The sequence below is a fragment of the Apodemus sylvaticus genome, chromosome 5 (genome assembly GCF_947179515.1).
Source record: "Apodemus sylvaticus chromosome 5, mApoSyl1.1, whole genome shotgun sequence".
Lineage (NCBI taxonomy): Eukaryota > Metazoa > Chordata > Mammalia > Rodentia > Muridae > Apodemus > Apodemus sylvaticus.
Window position 1 is genome coordinate 72461025 of NC_067476.1, and position 25061 is coordinate 72486085.

Consider the following 25061-nt stretch of genomic DNA (forward strand, 5'->3'; position numbering starts at 1 on the left):
AGCTCCCAGGGCTGAGGGCTCCGCCCGCGGCCCCCAGGGTTTCAGAGAGGCTGCTCCTCCACTCCCCGGCCAGAGGGGGCGCTGTAGCGCCGGCCCTCGGCCCGCCCCTGCGCGGCGCTCAGCTCCGATCCGCGCTGGCGGGCGGCGCCGCGGTGGTACGTTCCCTTTAGCCGCCCGCCCCCTTCTCCGCGGCCCTCCCCGCCGGTGGTAGGTGCCGGAAGTGCCGCCATTTTGGGGTGTTCTGCTCTGGCGGCGGCGGCAGCGGCAGAGGCGGCGGCGGCGGGACGCAGAGGCTCCCCCGGGATTCAGCCTCAGCAGCGAGGCAGCGGCGGCTGCGGAGGCGCAGGCAGCAGCTGAGGCAGCGGCAGGCTCAGGTGCAGCCGCTGGTGAGTGCGGCGGCCGCAGGATAACGGGCCGCGGGATGAAGGGAGGGAAGAGGGAGGCTGGAGGGAGGCGCCGCGGGGCGGGTCCGGTTCGGGCGGCTATGGGTCACTGGGCCCTCCGGGCGCGGTCGCTCCCGGTTCCCCGCACCCCGGGGACAAGGCCGCGGACTGCTCGGAACTCGGGGCCCATTCGCGTCCGCCTGGCGCGTGCCCCTGCTCCCAGGGAGACCCGCCCTCCTCGTGGCCTTGCCCCGGCTCCCTTGCCCTTTGCCTTCACTCTCCAGGCCCCGAGGGCTGGGTTCCTGCACGGCACCCGAGTCCTCCTCGCTGGGTCCGCTGTGCGAGATCCCAGCTGTCTGCCCGAGCTGCCGCTTCCCTGACCCTGTCGCCCCACGTGTTCTTCGTGCCCACCCCTGGGGGTGTCCTAGATTCCCGCCCCTAGAAGGCAGCTCTTCTCTCGAACCTCCGGAGTTCGTTCAGTTCTCGCCCTGGGTCCGCCTTGGCTCGCCCTACCCCCCACATCAGGTGCTCACCCAGTCAAGGCCTAGTAGCAGGGCTCGAATCTCGCACCCAGGAGCGCGAACAGCTCTCGAATCTGCCTTCTTCGCTAGGTACCAGGCTTTGGATTTAAAGTCGGTGGTGTCTCGGTTGTGGTGGTTCTGGCAGGATGTTGTTTTAATTTTTTTCTCAGACCATCATTGCATATGCTTTTAAGGAGCTTCTCATTGGTTTAGAGACTGATTCCGGAGAGAAAGTGTGAGATTTTGGTAAGAGCTTGCTTTGGCAAAACAGAATCTCTTTCTGGTCCTCAGAGTTAATGCTGTAAAAAAAGCTGTTGAACAGTTTTAAAGAGCATAGAGGCTGTTCATAATGTCTGCATTGTTTAGAAGGTTACAAACACCCTTCACACACTTAAAAGGAACTTAACCTTTAAAAGATCTTGTCTCTGTCTTCTAGTCTCTGAGTTGAAACGGTTTCAATTGTACTTTTTTCACTTTTTCCACAGTTAGTTATGTTTTAGATCCTTAGAATGACGGTGTCTTCAGATGGAATTGCTTAGAGTTCTTTTTGGTTTTGGTATTAAAAAGTGTACTTGGAGAATCATGGAGGTTAGAGTAGACAAACTGCAACTACACTGAGTTTTCTCTCTATATTAGTTTTTATATTAGTAGTTTATTGACTGAGAATGTGATTTCTGATCATGACCTAGGGAGGATTGAAGTCATGGTAAAGCAAAGCTGGAATTTTGAGCTGTTACTTTAGCAAGCTTGTGGGTCCTCTTGGTTCCTTCTTCACCTAAGAATGGTTCTTGGCTCTGGAGTGTAGATCTCCATTCTCTCATTCATTCTTTTGGGTTTTCTTTTCTCAAGGCTCCATTAGCAGGAGGGTCTGTTACAGACTGTTGGAAGGTTTTCTTTCCTTGCCATGGCTTCCTCATAAGGGAAAGTGACTTATTTTGCCCAAGGTTATTGTAGCAAGTGCTTTTAAAACATCTCCCACCAAAGGTTTGCTTGCTTTGCCTTTTTAAAAAAATTCACAACATTGTCATGAGCAATGATGCAGATTTAAGATGTGGTGGAATAGGAAGGGCTCTGGGCTTGAAGGTAGAAAGTCTACGAGATTTTCAAATCTTTTTGCAGTAGGTTACTAGTTGGTCAAGTCATTCTTTCATTATGATCCTTGTTTTAATCTTCACAATCCTCTAGGAATTGGTGTCCATTTTGCATGGTGTTAGTTCCCTGTGAATGTACCTGTGGGCTGATGGTCAGATAGTGAAAATTGGAGCTAGAATGACTTTTTCTAAAGATATCTGCAAACTTTTCTTGTTACAGAAGTTACAGATTCATTATAAAACATACAGGTCATTCAAATGGGAAGAAAGCTTACCTTTCAGAGATTGTTGTTAAAATGGGGGAGAAGGTGTACAACTTTACCCTGTCCCCCCAAAGACAGGGTCTTCCTATGAAGTCCTGACTGGCTTGCCTCCCAAGTGCTGGGATTATGGTGTACACCACCACATCTTTCCAACTTTCTCTCCATCTCTGTGGGTTTTTTGTTTGTTTGTTTGTTTGTTTGTTTGTTTTTTGTCAGTGTGTTGTTGGGCATGCAGTTCTTGGCCTCCTACAATTGATAGGCATGCTGTCTTCCCCTGGGTTTTTTCCCTAGTCCACATTCTTTTATTTTTTCCCAGGGGTAGAGTCTTCGTTTTCTGCAGCTCAGGTTGACCTTGAAATTCACAGCAATTCTGCCTCAGTTTCCCAAGTGCTAGATTACTGGTATATGTCACCATGCCTGTCTTGGTGTCTTGGTTGAGAAGCATTTAGTATTTACTAGAGTAGGCTTATCCTAATCAGTTTGGTCATGTTGCCCCCTTCTCCCATCTTGCATTCCTGACCTCCTAAGGCCTCTATGGCCTCTGTCTCCTAAGTTATAGGAAAACAAGTGTGTCACTATGCCCAGCTGTGATGTAGAAGTATATGGTGTTTTGTCAGCTTGTTTGTATAACACATGTGTACTGCCAAGGTGGGTCAGAAGAGAATACTGGGGACCCCCCTCCAGGAGTTGGAGTTAGAGAAATTGTTGTGAGCCACTACATAGATGTGATTCAAACTCAGATCCTCTGAGCCATCTCTGCAGCTCCCAGTTGCACTTTAAATAATTTTAAATAATGATCTGTATTTAACAATTTCTGCTCATAAAAGCCAGTAGATTCTCCATCCAGCATAGGAGCAGAAGAATCCCTCATTTAAACATATGGGTCAGAAGAAAGGGTAAGACAGGAAATTAATAGAGACCTAACATTCATTGTGTATATGTCCATTTTGTGTGTGTGTGTGTGTTTTAAATGAAGTTGGGCTCTGTTAGCAAATGTAGAGTGTGGGCACTAAATTTGGTGCCCTCCTTTTACTGCACTGTAGCTCCTCTAACTGTTTTACTGGAGACTGGGCCTAATAAGGAATAGGTTGTTAGATGTCGCACTAGTGGATGCCTTGGGGGAAACAGCTGTCATTTAGGGGAAGCACAGCATAGGCTCTTCTGGTCTTCCCAACAAATAGCTCTGCACCCCTGCTTCTCTAAGACAGGGCGTTTCTCTGTAACCCTGGCTGCCCTTACACTCCCAGAGACCCACTTGCCTTTGCCTTCAGAACTCAGGGATTAAAGGTGGGTGCCACCACCCGGCTAGCGCTGTACTCTGTAAATCAGCAAGTAATAGGATTTGATTTAAGTTCTTTCATCTGCCTTGTGAAAAAGTGTCTTTTTGAAATACAATTCATACACCATATAATTTATCCATTTAAGGTATACAAGTCAGTGGTTTTAAATTTAGAATTACTGTTTTTTTGTTGTTTTGACAGTAGCCTGCCTTGTAGCTCTGGGGCCAGCCTCAAACTTACTATGTAGACTAGGCTGGCCTGCCTTCCAAGTACTGGCCCTAATAGAAATGTGTCACATGCCTGGCCCATTTTTGTTTATATTTCTTTCTTTTTTTTTTTTTTTTTTTTGGTTTTTGAGACAGGGTTTCTCTGTATAGCCCTGGCTGTCCTGGAACTCACTCTGTAGACCAGGCTGACCTCGAACTCAGAAATCTGCTTGCCTCTGCCTCCCAAATGCTGAGATTACAGGCGTGCGCCACCATGCCGGCTTTGTTTATTTCTTTTGCTTACAGGTTCACTATCCCATATTCTAAATGCTTGAGTCCAGAGGTGCTCTGGGGTTTAAGGGGTTTGTTTGTTTTTGTTTTTTTGGACAGTGTCTCACTATGTAGTTCAAACCAGCTATGTAGACCAGGCTGCCTCAAACTCAGAGATCTACCTCTCTCTGCCAGATATTAAGATAAAAGGCATGTGTGTAATAACCAACTGGGGTTTGGTTAAAAAAGATTTTTGGGGTGGGGATATTTACATGTACATAATGAGATATCTTGAAGTACCAACATGAGCTCTATTTAACTATCCTGCATACTTTTCTACATGTAGACTTGGGTGTCAAGCATGTGTGTGTGTGTGTATTCACAAGTAGGCTAGCCAGCTTATGTGGTAACTATATTTGAAAAACCCTCATGCTAGTTCTGTAGCAGCTATACTAGTTTATTTTTATGTATTTTTTACTTTTTGGGTTCCCCTCCCCCCAAGACAGAGTTTTTCTGTGTAGCCCTAGCTGTCCTGGAACTCACTCTGTAGACCAGGCTGGCCTCGAACTCAGAAATCCATCTGCCTCTGCCTCCAAAGTGCTGGGATTAAAGGCATGTGCCACCACCGCTCGGCTTTATTTTTAAATTTAATTCATTATTTATTTTGATAATGGGCCTACTGTAGCCTTGGCTGGCCTAGAACTCAAGTAGACAAGTTAGGTGCCTGTCTCTGCTTCCTGAGTATTGGGATTAAAGGCATGTACCATCTGGCTATTTTAGTTGTGCATTCTTGTGTTTGTGGAGAGAGGGAGAGAATAGATATGAATATGTATGCATTTGTGTGCAAAGTACCCATAGAAGCCAGAAGAGAGCATTGGATCCCTCTAGAGCTAGAGTTACAGGCTCTTGTGAGCTGATATGGGTTCAGGGAACTGAACTATATATCCTGACAGAGCATGAAATGGTCTTAATCATTAAATCATCATGTATCCCAAGTTAATCTTGAATCTGCTATAAATATGAGGATGACCTTGGAAGTCTGATTCCTCAGGCTCTACCTTCAAAGGCTGTGATTTCAGAGCTATATCATTAAGTCAATTTTTTGTGGTACTGGGGATTTAATCCATACTCAGAGCTTTGTGTATAGTATATAAAGCCAGTGCACTCCAGCTCAAGCCCACTGATGCCATTTTATAATCCCATCAGCAGTGATAAGCAGTCCAGGTTTTTCGTACTTTACAACACTCATTTCTGTGATTTTGTTTAAAATATATTTGTGCGGTGTCTCTATGTATATAGGTGTGTGCTTGTTGTGGTACTATGTGGAAAAGAAGCTGGGAGACAATTTTTGAGATTCAATTTTTCTCTTACCATACAACTCTTGAGGAGGGAGTTGGTTCTTCTACCAAGAGGGTCCTGGAACTCAGCCTGTCAGTCTTGGCAACAGGTTTCTTTACCTGCTGAGCCATCTTGCTGGACCTTGTAGCCACACTATTTTGATTTTATAACTTATTTTTATTTATGTGTACGAGTATGTATTTGTGTTTGTCACATGTGTACCCACCCATGCAGACTAGAAGAGGGTGTCGGATGCCCAAAAGCTGTAGTTACAGGTGGTTGTTGTGAGCTGCCCCATATGGGTAGCTGGGAATGAAATTTGGGCTTGGGTCCTTCGGAAGAGCACAGCAAGCATCCTTACCTGCTAAGCCACATCTTCAGCCCCCTACAATCTTTTTGTGTTTAATTAAAAACACATCAAATGAGGTACAAGAAGAAAGGAGGAGTGGCCCCTGGTTCTGGAAAGACTCAGTGAAACAGTATTCAGCAAAACCAGAACGGGGAGGTGGGAAGGGGTGGGTGGGAGGACAGGGGAAGAGAAGGGGGCTTGCGGGACTTTCGGGGAGTGGGGGGGGCTAGAAAAGGGGAAATCATTTGAAATGTAAATAAATTATATCGAATAATTAAAAAAAAAAAAAAAGGAAAAAAAAAATTTTTATGTGTATGTGTGCACCTGTATGTATGCATGTATGTGTATCATATATGTGCTTGGTGTCCTTGAAGTCAGAAGAGGTAGTCAGATCCTCTGGAACTGGAGTTATAGATGGTTGTAAGCTGCCACATTGGTACTAGGAACTGAACCCAGGTCCTCTAGAAGAACAGAAAAGTGCTTTTAACTGCTAATCCTCCACTGGGCAGTGGTGACGCATGCGTTTAATCCCAGCACTTGGGAGGCAGAGACAGGTGGATTTCTGAGTTTGAGGCCAGCCTGGTCTATAGGACAGCCAGGGCTGTCAGAGAAACCCTGTCTTGAAAAATAAACAAAACCCCCCTGCTGATCCACCTCTCCTGTCCCTATTTTAGTCTGCCTTCACCTCCCTTTTTCGTTTTGTTTTGATTTCAAGACAGTCTTTTGTATCCCAGGCTGGCCTTAACTTGCAGGGGCATGGATGGCTTGAACTTCTGATTCACTTGTCTCTACTTCTCAAGAGCTAGGGTGGCAGATGTGTACCTTACCATATATATGTGGTCTGGAGATTGAACCCAGATTAACTTCCCCCTCCCAGCACCTAGTTTGCATTTTGTTTTGTTTCTTTTTGGTTTTTCAAGACAGGGTTTCTCTGTGTAGCCCTGACTGTCCTAGAACTCACTCTGTAGACAGAAATCCACCACTGCCCGGCTTTGTTTTGTTTCTTGATACAGGATTTTGTCCCAGGCTGTCCTCAACACTATTTGTAGCTGAGAGTGACCTTAAATTTTTTTTTTTTTTTTTTTTTGTGACTTTAAATTTTTTTATTGTTTGAGACAAAATTTCTCTAGGTATTCCTGGCTGTCCTGGAACTCTCATGTAGACCAGGATGGCCTTGAACTCACAGAGATCCTCTTATGCCTTCCAAGTGCTGGGACTAAAGATGTATGCCACTAATGCCTGGCTATCCTGCTTCTTCTTTAAAAAAAATTGAGTTTCCAGGTGTGCCATTATGTCTTAATTCAACTGCCCTTTGGGCCCCCTCCCCCCCTTTAGACCAAATCTTCGTACTTTGTAGTTGGGGCTGGTCTGGAATTCATTATGTCACCCAGATTGGCCTTAAGCTTATTTGAATCTCCTATTTTATTTTGTCTCTCAAGTTGGAATCTTAGGCATGAGCCCACCATGTTGAATTTCTAACAGATTCTAGAGTTGGTTGCTGTTGATTTACCCACTCTTGTGCTTATGATATGTCTTGTCACACAGAAATAGCCAACAGGCAAGTAAAATAGAAACAAAAAAAGTTGGATAAAAATCTGAGACTCTGTAATTCAGAGTCGATGTTTCTTTCTTTCTTTCTTTCTTTTTTTTTCTTCTCTGCAGTGCTTTATTCAGGACCTTGCTTTTCTTCTCTAACACGGGGCTGATGTTTCTTTTTTTAATTGTAGAATCCTTTTTTTGGGGGGGGGGATTGGTTTTTGGATTTTTTTTTTTTTTTTTTTTTTTTGAGACAGGGTTTTTTTGTGTAGCCCTGGCTGTCCTGGAACTCACTCTGTAGACCAGGCTGGTCTCGAACTCAGAAATCCACTTGCCTCTGCCTCCCAGAGTGTAATTATAGAATCCTTAATGTAGAAGCTTAATGGTTTGGAAAAAGTGATTTGTCTTTCATTGGACACTGCTTGAGAGGAAAGTTGTGATAGCCTGGCCTACTGGGCTTATAAATTGTTATCACCATTGTGATCTTTGTTTCCAGTCTTTAAAGATAATTAGAGTTGGAGAGATAGCTTGGGCTAAGAGCTCTTGCTGTTCTTCAGGTGGACCCAGTTTCAGTTTGCAGTACCCATGTGTTAGCTCACAACTGTCTAACTCCAGTTCCAAGGGATCTGACACTCTTGGCCTTTGTAGGTCAGCGCAGCTCTCTCTCTCTCTCTCTCTCACTCTCACACACACACCCTTAAAGATAATACTCTGGACTTAATGCTAGAATTAACTTATGACTTGAGCAGTGTTGATAATTTCCTCTGTTATAGTATTGTACTGTTTTTCTAAATGTTTTTCTTTTTTGAGAATTTTATACAATATATGTCTTAGGGTTACTGTGGTGAAATACCACTAAAAGCAGCTTGGGGACTAAAGGGTTTTTGGCTTACACTTCCACATTGTAGTTCATCATTAGAGATGAGGACAGGAATTCAGACAGGGCAGGAATCTGGAGGCAGGAGCTGATGCTGAGGCTATGAGGGCAGGCTGCTTATTGGCTTTTCCCCATGACTTGCTCAGCCTGCTTCTTACAGAGCCTAGGACCACCAGCCCAAGAGAGGCAGCATCCACAAGGAGCTGGGCTCTCTCCCATCAATCACTAGTGATGAAAATATCCTACAGGCTTGCCTGCAGCCCCACCTTACGCTGGCATTTTGTTAGTTGAGGTTCTCTTCTCTCAGATGACTTTAGCTATGTCGAATTGAAATAAAGCTACCCAGAACAATATATTTTGAGTATATTCTTTCCCCTTTTCCATCCAGTACTATTCTTATCTCATGGGTAAGTAATGCAGTTCAACCAAGTAAAATAAGCCGCACAGCATAGACGAAGTGCCTAGCAGTGCTACACGTGAGCAGTAGCTACTGAGTGTTCCTTTCATTTCCTCTTTTGAGTATATTTTGATTTGCATATTCCTGTGCCTGTGATGTGGGGTAAGAGTCTTTAATTAAGCCCAATTAATTTATACATTTAATTTATACATTTAAAATGTTTTACTAAATAAGGTATTCTTTGCTCGTAGAATTATTTGTGTATATGCATGTGGACATAATGTGGAGGCCAGAGGACAGTTGTAGGAGTCGGTTCTCTCCTTCCATGTAGGCTCCAGGGATTTAACCCTAGTCAGACTTGGTAGCAAGCATCTGTTGAATGATTCTATGGGTCCTGACCCGTGGAATTTTTTAATGTATTGTTCCTTGTGAAATACTTAATATGGTTTCTAGATCCATCCTTACTATTTCATACTTAAATCTGTTGATAGGAAGTCTCTGTGTTCATAGAAAATATAAACATATCTATATAAAATATATACAGTTGAATATATTGAATTTGTAGCAAGCTACTAAGGGTTTCTTACTAGTTTACTAAGTGGTAACTAAGAATTAAAAGTTGGGCTGGCTGATGGTGGTCCACACCTTTAATCCTAGTACTTAGGAGGCAGAGGCAGGTGGATCTTTTGAGTTTGAGGCCAGCCTAGTCGGACTTACAGAGCTAGTTCTAGGACAGCCAAGTGTACACCAAGAAACCCTGTCTCAAAAAAAAAAGTTGTAAATGAGTAGTCAAGTAATGTATATGTAATGTATATGAGAGAATTCTTAGCTCAAGGCTTTTTGTTTGTTTGTTTGTTTGTTTGGGTTGTGCCTGGGATTTGAATATAGGCAAGCTCACTCATTCTCTTCCTCTTCCTCCTCCTCTTCTTCTTCCTCCTCCTCCTCCTCTTTGTCCTCCTCCTTTTTTTTTTGGTTTTTTGAGACAGTTTTTTTTTAAATTATTTATTATTATATGTGTAAGTACACTGTAGCTGTCTTCAGACACCAGAGGAGGGCATTAGATCTGGTTACTGATGGTTGCGAGCCACCATATGGATGCTGGGATTTGAACTCAAGACCTCTGGAAGTCAGTGCTCTCAACCACTGAGCCATCTCTCCAGACCGAGACAGGTTTTTTTCTGTGTTTTTTCCGGCTGTCCTGGAACTCACTCTATAGACCAGGGTGGCCTCTAACTCAGAAATCCCCCTGCCTCTGCCTCCCAAGTGCTGGGATTAAAGGCGTGTACTACCACTGCCCTGCTAAAAGTTGTTTTCTTGATGAGATCTTTACGTTTATCTCATAATGTTCTTTTATCTTTGTCTTAAAGCTGGCTGTTAGAATTCCTTAAATGACATTTTCTTTTCTCCTTTTTTTCCCTCCTCTTCTTTAAAATGAAATGATTTATTTTCTTTTATTTATGTGTGTATATGTGTCTGTGTCTGCCAGTATTAGCAGGGGCCAGAGAGGGCATTGGATCTACTGAAGCTGGGGCTACAGACAGTTCTGAGCTGACTGACATGGGTGTTGGAATTTGAACTAGCATCCTCTGGAAGAGCAACCAGTTCTCTTAACTGCTGAACCATCTCTCCTGAGACATCCCTTGCTTTGGAGACAATCTAATTCATGTAGCCTAAGTCCAGTTTTGTATGTAGCCAATGATGGCTTTGATCTCTTGATCTTCATGTCTGAGCTCTTCAAATGTTGGCACATACACTTGACAACCTTTTCTTGGCTTTTTAAAAACTTTATTTTGTGTGTGTTTATATGTGTTTGCATATGTGCCATTTCTTGAACAAGGAGAACAGAGGGTAACTTGTGGTAGTTGGTTTTCTTTCTTCCATCTTTATGTGGATTTTGGGAGTCAAATTCAGCTCACTAGACTTGTGTGGTATATTTGCAGCTAGTTCTACCTCCTTTTTTAAAACTTGGGGATGGTGGTATATAGTACTGGGGGTATAGTGGTGGTGTATAGTGGTGCACCCTTTAATCCCAGTACTTGGGAGGCAGAGACAGGCAGACCTCTTGAGTTTGAGGCTAGCCTTTTTTACAAAGTAAGTTCCAGGATAATCAGGGCTACATAGTGAGACCCTGTCTTGAAAAACAAAGCAAAACAAAACAAACCCTTTATTTTAGGGAGCTGAGGCAGATGGGTCTCAGTGAGTTCCAGGCCAGCAGGCTATATAGTAAGATTGGCTCAAGAACATTATCACCAACTGCCCTCCCCTCCCCCCTCCCCCATAAAATCAAAAACTTGACTCTCATAAGTTAGAGAATGAATGTTACATTTTTTTCTCTAGGCAAAAGGATACATAGGTGGTAATTTTTCTTTTCGTTAAACATAATTTCCGCAGTGCAGCTTGGTCTGGTCCAGGCTGGCCCTGAACTTTGAAGCCTTGTACCTTACCCAAGGGTTGTTTGTTACAGACGTACTTCTATTCTTGAAGGTTTTCTAACTTGTAAACAAAGGGCTTGAATTTCATAGAAACTTTTCCTTTCAAAAATCGAGAGCCTAGTCAAAGGACATGATGTAAATATAGTTCATTCCATGATTTAAAGCATTTTAACTTTGAATTTAAATGTAAAGTTTTGTGACTTAATTCTGTGTGATATCAAAGCAAGGACTTTGACTAACCTTTCAAGAAAAGGACAAAGGTTTTTCTGAACAGTTTCTATTTTTGGTTTTTTCTTTCCCTACACTGAGAACACATGGTAGCAGATGATGAAGAGGAGTGTAGTCTAGTGGTTATATCAAAATTGAAGGTATTAGAATTGATTAGAATGTGTTTCTTTGGTATGTGCTCAGTCTACTCACTAATTTGTGCCTTTGATGTTCATCTCTAATAAAATGAAGTTGACTAATTTTTTTCTTCTCCAGGTTTGTTTGTTTTGTGTGTGAGAGGTTGTCTCTATGTAGTTCTGGCTGACCTGCTGGCCTGCAACTAGCAATATAGTCTAGGTTTCCTCAAACTCAGAGATCTGCCTGCCTCTGCTTCAGGAGTTCTGGGATTAAGGTGTGCACCACCACTCCAAGCCCAGCTTTCAGAGCTGTTAAGTTTGGGTGAGTGGGTCTGTGTATCTTTCTTTTTTATTGATTCTTTATGAGTTTAACATCATGCACCCCAGTCTAACTCATCTGACATCCCCTTGAATCTGCCCTTGCAACCTCCCCACTCAAAAGAAAATGAAAATACACACACACACACAAAAACCCAAAGTATAGAAAACATCTCGTCGTGGAAGCTGTATGTCATATGTCCCACAGTATACCACTCTGTCTACACATCTTTTGCTTGCAAATGTTCATTACAATGAGTCCTTGGTCTGGTTCAAAGTCTCTGGCTTCTGTGACACCATCAACATCGGATGCCCACCAGTGCTTCTCCGTTATTGTCCTGTGTCATGGAGATCCTGCAGCTTTGGACTAGCAAGATTAGCTCTTTTCACATGCTCCAATGGTTCACAGATGAGGTAGATTTTGGGGTGGACCAATTCAAAGCCTAGATGTGGGCTTGTGTGGAAGGTAGCTAAGCTGGTCTGCTGAGGGTAGTAGTGAGGGAGGGGCACCGTCAGCCCTCCCACTCTCATCCTCTTGGTCCCTCTCACTTCACTCATGCCTCCAGAGCCAGCCACTGTGCTGCCCCGTTGAAGCATAGGGCCCACTTTTCCCTCTCCCAAGTGCTGCAGTGGCTAAGAGGCTAGGGCAGTCTGAGGACTCTCACAGCTCTGTTTTCCTTATCAGAGCCAGCTCAGTGTGTTGCCCCAGTGAGGGGCAGGGCTAACTCTCCCAACTACAGCCGTTGGGAAGAAGGATGAGGGCATCACCTTTGAGCCCACCTACCTACTTCATGCTTCTGCTACTCACTAGTCGCTGTGCTTGGGGTCCTATGCCTTGCCTGGGCAGCACAGCACAAGTGGTCCTGGTGGAGGGGGCTCCGGTGAGCCTGACCTACCATTCATGTGCTCTGAGGTGTGGACATAGGGGTAATGCTCCTCCCAGACCCCTGCCTCCACCCACCACTTTCTCCCCACCTGATGCAGGCAGGTGAGCTGGCTCAGAGAGCATGAGCTGTCTGCTGAGCTATTCAGTTTTTAGTTAGTGTCAGGTCTTTAATTTTGTAAGGTCTTTTTTTTTGGAGTAACATTCAGTAAAAGAATCTCCAGGTTAGGAACTGTTGCAAGTTTCTCTTTGTTCTTTTACTTTTTTCTTTTCTGTGAGATGGAACAAATTTTATCAGAGAATAGGGGAATGTGATACTTGGTGATAATGTAGGACAACTAATAGTCTATTCTGAGTAGACCTTTTCTGTTTCTATTATCTATGTCTGTCTTTTTTTTTTTTTTTTTTTTTTTTTTTTTTTTGAGACAGGGTTTCTCTGGCTGTTGTGACTATCCTGGAACTTAACTGTGTTAAATAGGCTGGTCTGAACTCTTAGGGATTGGCATGGGTCGTTATATCCCCACTATGAAAGTTCCTGTTTTCTTTTCTTTTGTTTGTTTGTTTTTGAGATAGTTTCTTTGTGTAACAGAGTCCTGGCTGTTCTGGATTCTCTTTGTGAACCAGCCTGGCCTAGAACTCACAGAGATCCACTTGCCCCTGCCGCCCAAGTGCTGTGATTAAAGTTGTGTGCCACCAAGACTGGCCCCAGTTCCTTTTAATTTTAATGAGCAGGAATTAGAAGTAAATAAGTAAATGAATTTATACAGTAAGATGTAGTTTTGTAGTGTAGAAAAAGCTACAAGACATCTGCTATTGAGTCAAAATGTGATTAAATGTATTTGTGTAGGTCTAGAACAGATTTATAAGTGGTCCCTTTTGTTTTTTCCATGTGTCTGGGGTAGTGCGTGTACAGTATTGACCTGATGATATGCACAAAGGAAGCTCCACAGTTCCTGCTGTTTACTTGGTTCCGGGCCTTGCCTGCAGTAGACATTTTCTCAGTACTCCAGTGTCTGGCAGATGACACTTTATGTTTGAAACAGATCAATGTTAAGGACTAGGAAGAGGAAGAAGAGCCTGAGGTCCTCTCACTTTACATTACTGTCTTCTGAAGACAGAGTACATTCAAGCCTCAAGCAACTTTGAAAATAATGTAAGCAATTCTTAACCCCCACCCCCCACCCCCCAGACAGGGTTTCTCTGTGTAGCCCTGGCTGTCCTGGAACTCACTCTGTAGACTAGGCTGGCCTCAACTCAGAAATCCACCTGCCTCTGCCTACCAAGTGCTGGGATTATAGGCGTGCGCCACCACTGCCTGATTGCAATTCTTTTTTTGAAAGATACTACTACAGTGACTAGAATTTGTGGTGTAAAAGCTATGAAGCCTTATATAATCTTGAAACATTATATACCAACTTAAAGTCAGAAGATAAGATTTTGACTGTTTTCTGTAGTGTGAAAAGAAAAAGATTGACATACAGCTGAGAGTCTTAAGTTCTTTTTTCTTTTCTTAGACATTACAAGATATTTTTTTCAGGGAACTGTAAACCATTAGTAAAAATGAAAAAGAACTTCTCACATTTTATAGACGGAATCTCCTTTTTGTTTCTAGATTGTGTGCTATTAAACTGATGTAGCAAGACTGTCCTCTAAGCTTTTCTTCCCTTTTCAAGTTTCTGAGAAATCATGAGACAACACTTTATTATATATTCATTGTTTTTATTGTATGCTGTTTCTTTCTAATAGCTCCTGGATATGTTTTCAAGGGCAATTAAAAAAAAAAAGCTTGCAGACCTCTTTACTAAACTAATTTGGGTTATAGATGGGAGTTAGGAAACTAGAAACAGCCTGTGACCAGCTACAGCAGAGCTGAGGTGAGCACATGACCCCAGCTGGATCCCAGCTGCTTTCTTGATGCCTAATTCCTACCTCTTAGCTGACATACTTTCCTTTGAACCACCCTCTCCCCTTTTAGCTTGTAAATTTGAGATTGTTGTTTTACTTTATAAGATAAAGGTGTTTTGTTTTCATCATCTTACAAACCTATTTAGACTCTAAAATTATTACTATTTGAGATCAATGATAGGCTTTTATGGACACAGACATTTCTTGAACTTTTCAAGATATTTTTCTAGCTTTCATGTCTTGTAGTTTTGATATTAAAGAGTGTTGCTATGAAATCAGGTACTATTTTAAATTATTACAGTTTTTTGTTTTGTTTTGTTTTGTTTTTGGTTTTTTGGTTTTTTTGGATTTTTAGATTTTTGTTTTTTTTTTTGAGACAGGGTTTCTCTGTATAGCCCTGGCTATCCTGGTACTTACTCTGTAGACCAGGCTAGCCTCGAACTCAGAAATCCGCCTGCCTCTGCCTCCCAAGTGCTGGGATTACAGGTGTGTGCCACCACTGCCTGGCAAATTATTACAGTTTTGAGACAGAATCTCATTGTGTAGCCTTGGCTGGCCTGAAGTTCATAAAGATCCACCTGCCTCTGCTTCCCAAGTATTATGATTAAAGTATGTCATCACATCTTGCTGCTATTTTTTTTAAATTTAATGTTCATTTATCTGGTGTAATTTCTGTGGAATAAGAGACATCTGTAGGAAAACTTTAGTGTTCCAGGAAGCTTACAAATTAGCAAAATGTTTTCTGTAGAATTCTGACCACTTTATTTTTCTGAATAAATTATATCAGTACAACAGGTTAATAAACATTCTATTTCTTTTTTGTCTTGTGGTTTGTTTTGGTTTAGTTTGGTTTTTGTTTTTTCTAGATAGTTTCTCTATGTAACAGACTATCCCCGACTCAATTTGTAGACCAGGCTGGCCTTGATCTTCCTGCTTCTGCCTTCTGAGCGGTGGAGTTAAAGGTGTGTGCCACCATTCCTGACTGACCTGTTTTGTTTTTAAAAAATTCACACACACACCCCCATGGTTATTTTGCTTACACAGATGACTTTGCACCTCATGCATACCTGGTATCTTCAGAGGCTAAAAGAGGGCATTGGATCTTCTAGAAACTAGAGTTTTAAACTGTTGTTTGTTGATATGTGGGTGCTGGAAATTAAACCTGGGTTCTCTGGAAAAGCAGCCAGTGCTTTTAGCTGCTGAGCCAGTTTTCAACCCTAGAGCTCTGGCTCAGTGGTTAAAAATGTTTGTTGCCGGGTGATGGTGGCGCACACCTTTAATCCCAGCACTTGGGAGGCAGAGGCAGGTGGATTTCTGAGTTCGAGGCCAGCCTAGTCTACAGAGTGAGTCCCAGGACAGCTAGAGGTACACAGAGAAAAAACCCTGTCGGGGAGGGGGGGAACCAAAAAAAAAAAAAAAAGAGGAAGAATGTTTGATGTTTTTTTAGGGACCCAAATTCAATTCCTAGCACTCACAAGGTGGTTCAGACCTCAGTAACTTCAGTTCTAGGGGATCCTATACTACCTTTTGACCTCTGCAGACACCAGAGGTCTGCAGACAACACGCACGTTGTGGATATACATGCATGTAGGCAAGATACTCATAAATTAAATAAATATAAAGAATAAATGAGTGAATGGTCTAGGGCTGTAACTCTGATAGAATGTGTGCCTATCTATAGGTTCAATTCCCAATATGACAAAAACTAAAACAAGAATGTAAAAAAGGAGTCTTCTGGGAACTAACTGGCACTGTACATTGGTGGAGAGTGGTAGTTCTCTCATGTAGCACAGCCCTCAAATACTGGCATGGTGTGCACCACTAGTGTCCAACAGGCTGAAATGTTTCTAAATATTGTGTAAGGAAGCTAAGTTTCTTGAAACTGGGAGAACTTTAAACTTTTGTTGTTTATTTTTTTGAGCCAGGATTTCTCTGTGTAGCTCTGGCTGTCCTGAACTCATTTTGTAGATCAGGATGGCCTCAAAGTCAGAGATCTGCCTGCCTCTGTCTCCCAGAGTGTTGGGATGAAAGGTGTGCCACCACCACTTAGCTGAACTTTAAACTATAACTTATAAGACCAACACTTACATAACGTAGACACTGTGTGAAAGGAAGTAGAAACACAAATTGTTGAAATGTCGATTTAGTTTCATTTCATTTTTTGGAGGGGGACTTGGGGGAATTAGGTTAGGGTCTTGTGATATAGCCTAGGTCAGCCTCAAGCTGGAAATAATTGTAAATCAGCCTTTTAGTGCTAGAATTACATTACTGTTGTGTGCTACCATACCCTATTTGTTTTTATGAACAGAAGAATTGAGTCTTGAAAATCTGAGTCTTTCAAGAAAGAGCTAATGATAATTTTCAGTATTTATTCAGAATTGTATGCTCTGTGGTAGTACTTAAAAGCAGTGTACTAAAGAACAGTAGATCAGCATCCTGAATTCTGAGATTGAGAACATCAAAAAATGCTTTCACAAAAGAAAAAAAGCCTGCTGGATCCACCCCCAGGAATCCTAGTGAGTCTCCATGGCAACAACCTCCTTGCTTACAACTTGTCACTGTGTAGCTGTCACAGGGGTTCAAAGCAAAGCCAGTATCAAGAACTGTGTGGCATTAACCACTGATAAAATGCTGTTGCACATTTGCAATGTACCAGAAATAGAAAACAAAGTTTAAAGTTTTAATTTCTTTGTTCTGTTAACTAGAATTTTTTTTTTTTTAAAAGCTGCCTAATTATGGTAAGGTGCATCAGTGGGAAGTGGGTGGGTGACAGAGGAGGTTAGAAATCTTGAGAGAATTTTCTTTCAGTTTGCAACTGAGGAGAATGAAATGCTGTGCTTAAGTTCATATAGAGACAGAGGCAGAATTTAGTTCAGGCCTTTAACATTTACTTTTCTCTGTTCTGTGCTTTCTGTAAGTAATAGAAACTACATTTCTATTGCTTATTTTAAGCATGTACCCGTAGACACACATGCATGGTGGTTGTCAGTGTGGAGGTCAGAGAACAACTTGGGGAGAGCTAATTCTTTCCTTCAGCCATGTGGGTTCTGTGTTAGGTTGCCAGGCTTAGTTGTAAAGGCCTTCATCCGCTGAGCCATCTTGTTGAGCTTACTGCTGGAGCTCTAAGAGAAGTCACTTTTTGTGGATTTTCCATTTAGAACTAGGTTCTTGTTTTGTTTTGTTTTTTTTTCTCTATGTATATAAGAGTAATTCTCTCTTTAAATTAGTTTATTTCTACTTAAGTCATGCTTGTCAGTCATGAGAAGACAGGTAATTCTGTAAAGGAATTATGCCATGCCTAGACTCTAGAACTTTGAAAAGATAATACCATATTTGGAATAACCCACTCCTTTAATAAGTAGGAAGGAATGCGATAATAAATGCTATATTAAGCTTAATGTACTTTTAAAAAATAGTCAATAAGATGACTCTGAGCTAAAGAGCTCTACTCCCTAAAAAAGCCTTCAGTTTTTCCCCCCTTGAGCCAGTTTCATGTTGTCTAGTTTGTCCTCAAACTATATGGTAGATGTGGTTCTTAATTCCTTTTCCTGCTTGCTGTCTTACCCTCCAAAATTATAGGTTTACTTTATCTATCCTGACTCCCTCCCACTCCCACCTCATTGTTCTCACAATGTAGGTCTCTCTAGTCTGGAATTCCCTGTGTAGATCAGGCGTGAACTCCCAAGACTTACCTGCCTCTGCTTCCTGAGTGCTGGGACTCAGGTGTTTGTCATCACACCTGGATTTGAAATATATTTAAAGCAGAATCAGAAACCAATCAGGCAAGTTATTCTGTGTTTTTATGTGCTGCTTAGGTGTTTTCATCTTTGTTTAAAGATGGATACATTTAGACTGAATATGTTGTTATATGCTGAAATCCTAGTACATGACAATACTGAGGCAGGAGGATAAGGAATTGAGGGCTAGCTCCAGCTACATAGGAAGTCTGAGGCCAGCTAAAGTAGGTACATTTATTTTTTTAAAAAAGGTTTGAGAACAAGTTAAATCAGGTAATTATTAGAATTGTTGACTGAGGTAGGGTCTTTAGGTCCAGTTTTGATTGTCACATCATTTATTATGCAAGTCATCTTAATAACCGGATCAGTGACGGTTTCTGCTTTAATCCATGTTTCTTGTTTAGAGCTGCTTGTAAAGGTACAGTAAGGAAATAGGGCTATGTATATCTGCTACCTTAAACAAACACGGATATGTGTTTATCTTTTTGTTATTGAAAACCAAAGTGAAAATGCAGTTGGCAGTCCTGTCTTCAATAGAATAGAGAGTGCTGCAATTAAAATGCAGCAAGGCTAGGAATGTATCCAGTGGTTATAGCGGTTATCTAGCATATAGAGGTCCTGGCTTGGACTACTAGTACTATAAAAAAGAGAAGAAAGGTGATTATTATTCAAGAATCTTGTTTATGTAGCCCAGGCTAGCCTCTAATTTAGGATGCTCCTATCTCCATCTCTTGAGTACTGACTGGGGTTACAGGTGTGTGCCAGCAAACCCAGCTTTGAAGCTTTATGGATTTCCGATCCAGATTATTTTTTGTTGTTGTTGTTTTGTTTTTTTTCCAGACAGGATTTCTCTGTAGCCCTGGCTGTCTTGGAACTCCCTCTGTAGACCAGGCTGGCCTTGAACTCAGAAATCCGCCTGCCTCTGCTGGGATTAAAGGCGTGCGCCACCACTGCCCAGCCCAGACTTTCATCTTCTAACTCTGGGACAGTCACTGTGCAGCTTAGACAAGCCTCAGACTGCTAAGAGCCTTCTGCTTCTGCCGATGTATTCAGGTTTGGCTTTGTTGTTAATTGTTTTTGTTTTTTGAGATAGGGTATCTTGTAACCCAAGATAGTTTTATGCTTGGCTGTCTTAGAGTTTCTATTCCTTTGCAAACATCATGAACATAGAGCAAGTTGGGGAGGAAAGAGTTTATTCAGCTTACACTTCCATTCTGCTGTTCATCACTAAAGAAAGTCAGGACTGGAACTCAAGCAGGCCAGGAAGCAGGAGCTGATGCAGAGGCCATGGAGAGATGTTTCTTACTGGCTTGCTTCCCCTGGCTTTCTCAATTTGATTTCTTATAGAACCTAGGACTACCAGCCCAGGGATGGCACCACCCACAAAGGGCCCTCCCCTCTTGATCACTAGTTGAGAAAATGCCCCACAGCTGGATCTCATGGAGGCACTTCTCCAACTGAAACTCCTTTCTCTGTGATAATTCCAGCCTGGGCCAAGTTGACACATAAAGCCAGCCAGTACACTTGCTTTGTAACTGGGGCAGACCTTGACCTCCTGGTCCCCATGCTTTCCTCTCCCAAGTGGTGACATTATAAGTAAGTGCCACCACTCTTGGCATTTTAAATTTTAAAGATTTTGGAAGTTGATGAACACAGCACTAGTCTTGTGTTCAAGGTAATTGAATACTTTAGTTAGATGCAGTTGTGAATTTAAAACCTAACCTTCACCTAAAGTGTTCCTTTCCCAAACTCTAAAATACCATTAGTCTTATTTGACCAATGAGTTTTCTTTTGGACATAAGATCTCCCTAGTAAGCTGGACTGGAACTATCTACCTCTTTTTATTACATTTATTTATTCGTATGGATATGTAAGTGTTAGTGTGTGAGTGCCAGTGGAGACAGAGGACAACTTGAAAAAGACGGTTTTGTCCTTTCACTCACTGTGCCATAATTTGGGATCTTATTCAGGCCATTGGGCTTTGTGGTGGGGCTTGGTTTGGTTTGGTTTGGTTTGGTTTGGTTCAGTTTCATTTTTTGAGACAGAGTTTCTCGGTATAGCCCTTGGCTGTCCTGGAACTCACTTTGTAGACCAGGCTGGCCTCGAACTCTGCCTCGCCTGCCTCTGCCTCCCAAGTGCTGGGATTAAAGGCGTGCGCCTCCACCGCCCACCTACGGGGCTTTATTTTCTTCCCCTTTTACCTGCCAAGCCTCAGCAGCCCTGTCTTTTTGTTTTGTTTTGCTATTTGAGACAAAGAGTTGCCATATGTTCTAGGCTGGTCAGGGACACTTAGTAGCTCAGACTGGGCTCTTAATTTGTTCCTGTCTGTGTTGAGGGAATGGATACTGGGATTATAGATGATTATAGGTATGTGCTCCCATACCTACCTCTCTTTGAGCTCTTTTTAGGTAGGTGGGTGGATTAGGTATTGTGACTTATTGGTTTCTTAGTGAACTAGGGTGTGCTATCTCTTGGCTCTGTCTTTGTAGTCCCAGTAGTTCTCCAGTGGTGGTAGGAGGTCCTGGGGATTGAGCTCTTGGCCTCATCATGTTTGTTAGGCAAGTGCTCTACCACTGAGCTTCAGCCCCAGCTGTTCTTTGTTCTTTCTCCATCCTCCTCCTCTAACGTCTTCCTTTCCTTTTCTAAGATTTATTTCCTTAATGTCTATGAATGCTTGTTTTGCTCCTATGTAAGTCTGTGCCATGTGTGTGCAGCACCTGTGCATGCCAGAAGAGGGTATCGGAGTCCCTGGAATTGGAGTTTATTAGACTCACAGAGGTTGTTAGTCAGTTCTGGGAACTGAACCCCAATCCTCTGAAAGAGCAGCCAGTACTCTTAACTGCAGGCCATCTCTCCTGTCCTCACCAGTTGTTCTTAAAGCTTGAGCCTCCTAATCCCACCCATCTATACTTACTCTTTAGCTCAGGAGCCGGCTATCTTTCCTCTTCCCTTTCTTTTTCCTGTACTGGGGATTTAGTTATACTTTTGTGTTCTATTACCAGGGTCAGCTGATACTGTGTTTGAATTCTAAACAGCCATGTGCTATGAGCTTCTAGAAAGAAAACACCATTTTCTCTACCATATAGTTAGCCATATTTGCTCTATTATCTGGACTTTGTGCCTTCTTTTGATTGGGCACACACTGAAGAATATCCTAAAGGATATCTTGATATCTTCTGCCTATTAGCCTTGACTTGAAGCCTCCATTTACAGGCTGATTCACAGTGAGAGAGCCACATTTGAAATTTATTTTTCTGATAATGTGAAATTTCTTATCTTTCATTTCTGTGCTTCTTTTTATTTTTTGTACCCCTTGCTTGAGCTTGCACCTTCTGCATAGTTGGCTATTATGTCATCTTTGGGACTGTAAAATGAAAGTTAGAAGATTTTAAAGTTCTCAGAATAATGTCGCCCACATCGCACATATGTCATATTTTGAATTTACTAGCTAAGCCTCCAAATATGTGCTTTATATACAGTATGTTCAGCATACTGGTTTAGGTTGCTATGAGAACCCCAAAATGTTAGGGCTTAAATCCCTGGGTACTTTTTTTTGTTTGTTTTAGACAAAGGCTGGTGTGTGTGTGTGTGTGTGTGTGTGTGGTGTGCCTGGTCTATCCATCGTCCTGCTTGTCCCCGTGTCCTTATGTACCATGTCCATCCATGTCTCCATCCCCACCCTCCACCCCCAGGTTCTCAGTATATGGTTCTAGTTGGCCTGGAACTCACATATGTAAACCAAACTGGCCTCTCCCTTTCAAATGCTGAGATTGAAGGCATGTGCTACCATAACTAGCTTTGGGTTTGATTTGGTTTGATTTTGACATTTTCTCTTTCTCTGTATTATGTAGCTCTGGCTGGCCTGTAATTTGCTGTCTAGACCAGGCTGGCCTCAAGTTTACAGAGCTTCTGTAAGTTTACAGAGTCTCTGCTTCTTGGGTGTTGGGAGTAAAGGCCTGTGTCACTATGCCTGGCCTAAATTTTGGTTTTAAGTATCTTTTTCCCCCCTAGAGACAGGATCTCAAAGAGCCCAGGCTGGCTTCAAATTCAGTGTTTAGACAAGGCTGGCTTTGAACTCCTGATTTTCTTTCCTCCATTTCTCAAGTGCTGAGATAAGGTGTGTATATGCACAGCTAATAGTTTTTATTAATTGAGGTATGGAACACTTTTTTTGTTCATAGCTTTCTTTCCTTGCTCATAACTTTCTTTTGCTTTTTTATTAGTTTCTTTCATTTTAGTTTCAAGCCACCCCCCAACCCTCTGTATTGTCTTGCGTTACTTATTTTATCCTGGGACAAAATTTTATTGTACAGTAGCCTATGCTAGCTTTTAATTCAGAGCAGTTCTTTTTGCCTTCTGAAAGACATGCATGGGTCACCATTCCCAGTTTACTTTTTTTGCTTCAAGGCAAGAGTAGAGTGACAAGGGTGGCCTCAGGCTTGCAGCTGCCTCGCCTTTACCACCAGTCTGCTGGAATTACAGGTGAGCTCATCTTGCTCAAGCTCCGTTGCAGGTTCTGAAATCTAGTTTTGAGTCTCTCCTGACATCCCTCCCCCTATTGGTATATTATGTAAGTAATTTTGAGCGTAATATGAGGGAGCTTTTGGATTATTTGAAGTATCTATTAGTAACAAGTCTGTGGGCTTTCAGCATAGAACTCTGATATGGTCTTATCCTATTTTTCACTGAGGAAATAAGTTCAGAGAGACGAAATGACTTCCTTATGGCCATTTTGATTTTGAGATTATATTTTAATTATCCTTGCTGTATGTAATTATGGGCTTTTGTGTTTAATTTTGCTTAATTGCTTACACATAGCAAGATATGTAGTGATTAAAACTGCATTACATAAAATATAGCATATCCACCATAAGCTACTGTAAGTAACCAAAGCTGTTAAAGCTGTTCAGATTTTTTTGTTTTTTTGTTTGTTTTTGTTTTTGTTTTTTCAAGACAGGGTTTCTCTGTGTAGCCTTGGCTGTCCTGGAACTCACTCTGTAGACCAGGCTGGCCTCAAACTCAGAAATCTGCCTGCCTCTGCCTCCCAAGTGCTGGGATTAAAGGTGTGCACCACCATCGCCCAGCTGCTGTTCTGATTCTTAAAAATTAAGTACTCAAGACACTCTATGTTAAGAGATATCAGTCAGCGATTGAGATATAGTGGGATTAGGAATTCAAGTTTGCTGTTGTTTCATCTCATTAAGTTATCAGTGAAAAATAAAAGTTCAAAATTCCAAAAACTTAATTTGCAAATAAATAAGTAAAGATGTTGAGCTATTATGTCTTAATTTGATATTTTCTTTGTAAATTTTAGGGAGATGTTTGGCAGGGGGCGAATGCTACTTAGGATTTTTATGATAGCCTAATCACATGCTCACCTGTGTTGAGAAGCTAATACTCTTTCTCAGGAGTTCTTTTCTGACAGAATGATACAGTAATGTTTCCTTACCAAGGACTATCAAGTCATCAGTGTTTCTAGTGTTTCTAGTCCTTCCAGGTTGGCCTCCGGACTTGGTACAGCTGTGGATGACCTTGAGCTCTAGAGCCTCCTACTTCTACCTCAAGTAGTTTATTCTTATTTTGTTTTTTGCTTTGTTTAAAATAGTGGTTTGAAATTTATTCAAAAGACTAATTAGTAATGTTGGAAGTGGAAGAATATTTTCCTGAAGTAGTAGGTGAGAAATGTTTGAGTGAATGCTGAATTACTGTCTCTGTCTGTGTGTGTGTGTGTGTGTGTGTGTGTGTGTGTGTGTGTGTGTGTGTGTAGGGACTGCTGAGTGCCAGGATTATAACATGCCCAGTTTTCTTTTTCTTTTGTTAGAATGTTTTTCTCTAAAGTAGTCAGGAACTGTAAGTAATATGATATTAATCTCATAAAACATTTTAGGTTGACATTACAGACACACACACACACACACCCCAAAAAAAATCCAGGAACAGAGGAACTTAAGTCTATTCCAAATCGGCATTTCCCTATGTTTAAGACACTGTAGGTGAACTTAGTGAAAGTGTGTAGGTGGGCTCCATGGAATAAACTCTTAAGGCTGCTTTTGCTCTCTCTTCTGTCTCTTTTTTAAAGATTTAGTTATTTTATGTGTGAGTGCTCTATTAGCATGTACACCTGCATGCCAGAAGAGGGTACCAGATCCCATTGCAGGTGGTTGTGAGCCACCATTTGGTTGCTGGGAATTGAACTCAGGATATTTGGAAGAGCAGCCAGTACTCTTAACCACTGAGTCATCTCCAGTCACTACAATTTTTTTTTTTGTTTTGAGACAGGGTTTCTCTGTGATGTCCTGGCTATCCGGGAATTCACTCCATAGACCAGGCTGGCCTCAAACTCTGCCTCCTGAGTGCTCTACCACTGCCTAGCTGCTCTCTTTTAATGTGGGTAGCATTGCTCCTCCTGCTTTGGCTCTAGTCAAATAATGTCAGCCTTTACTATCCTGAATATTGGTTGATCTTATCCTGGAGCGACATAGGAAGTGTTAGAGGTCGTCAGTGTTAGTACAGTTTCCATTTGTAGTATAGCAGCTCCTGTATAAACACTATGCTCTGGATACCTGCTTAGTTGCCTGCTCCATTTCCTATCTGTAGTCAGAAATTGAGTATTCATGGATTTCACAGTGAGGTGAATCTTAATTGCTTTGTGAAACAATTTTGGAAACAGATACTGGGCTTGATTATATAAGCCAACATCCTGAGAAATGTATTTAAATAATTTGTATCAACCAGAGCAAAAGTTATCAGACCATCCCCAACAATTTGAGAGTTAGGGTGATCAAAGAGTAGTGCAGGTTAGTTGTTACTTAACTAACAGTTAAGGCTGGGAGGTAGCAGCCTGTTTTTGTGCATTTCATTTCTCGATTTAAATGATAAATTGAGCCCCATAGCTGTTGCTGTTCTAGCAATAATCTGACCTAGTAAAGTT

At 42.0% G+C, this 25061-nt stretch overlaps 1 protein-coding gene across 3 annotated transcripts in view; it reads left to right on the forward strand.

The window, feature by feature from the left end:
* Positions 1–213: 213 nt before the first annotated feature.
* Positions 214–25061, forward strand: part of Celf1 (CUGBP Elav-like family member 1) — a 76431-nt gene continuing 51583 nt past the window's right edge. The window contains exon 1 of one of the 3 annotated variants that reach the window (XM_052182911.1): positions 214–386. The gene's annotated coding sequence lies outside the window, so the exon portion shown is untranslated. The remainder of the gene's footprint in view (positions 387–25061) is intronic. The other 2 variants (XM_052182912.1, XM_052182910.1) reach the window with 2 other exon arrangements.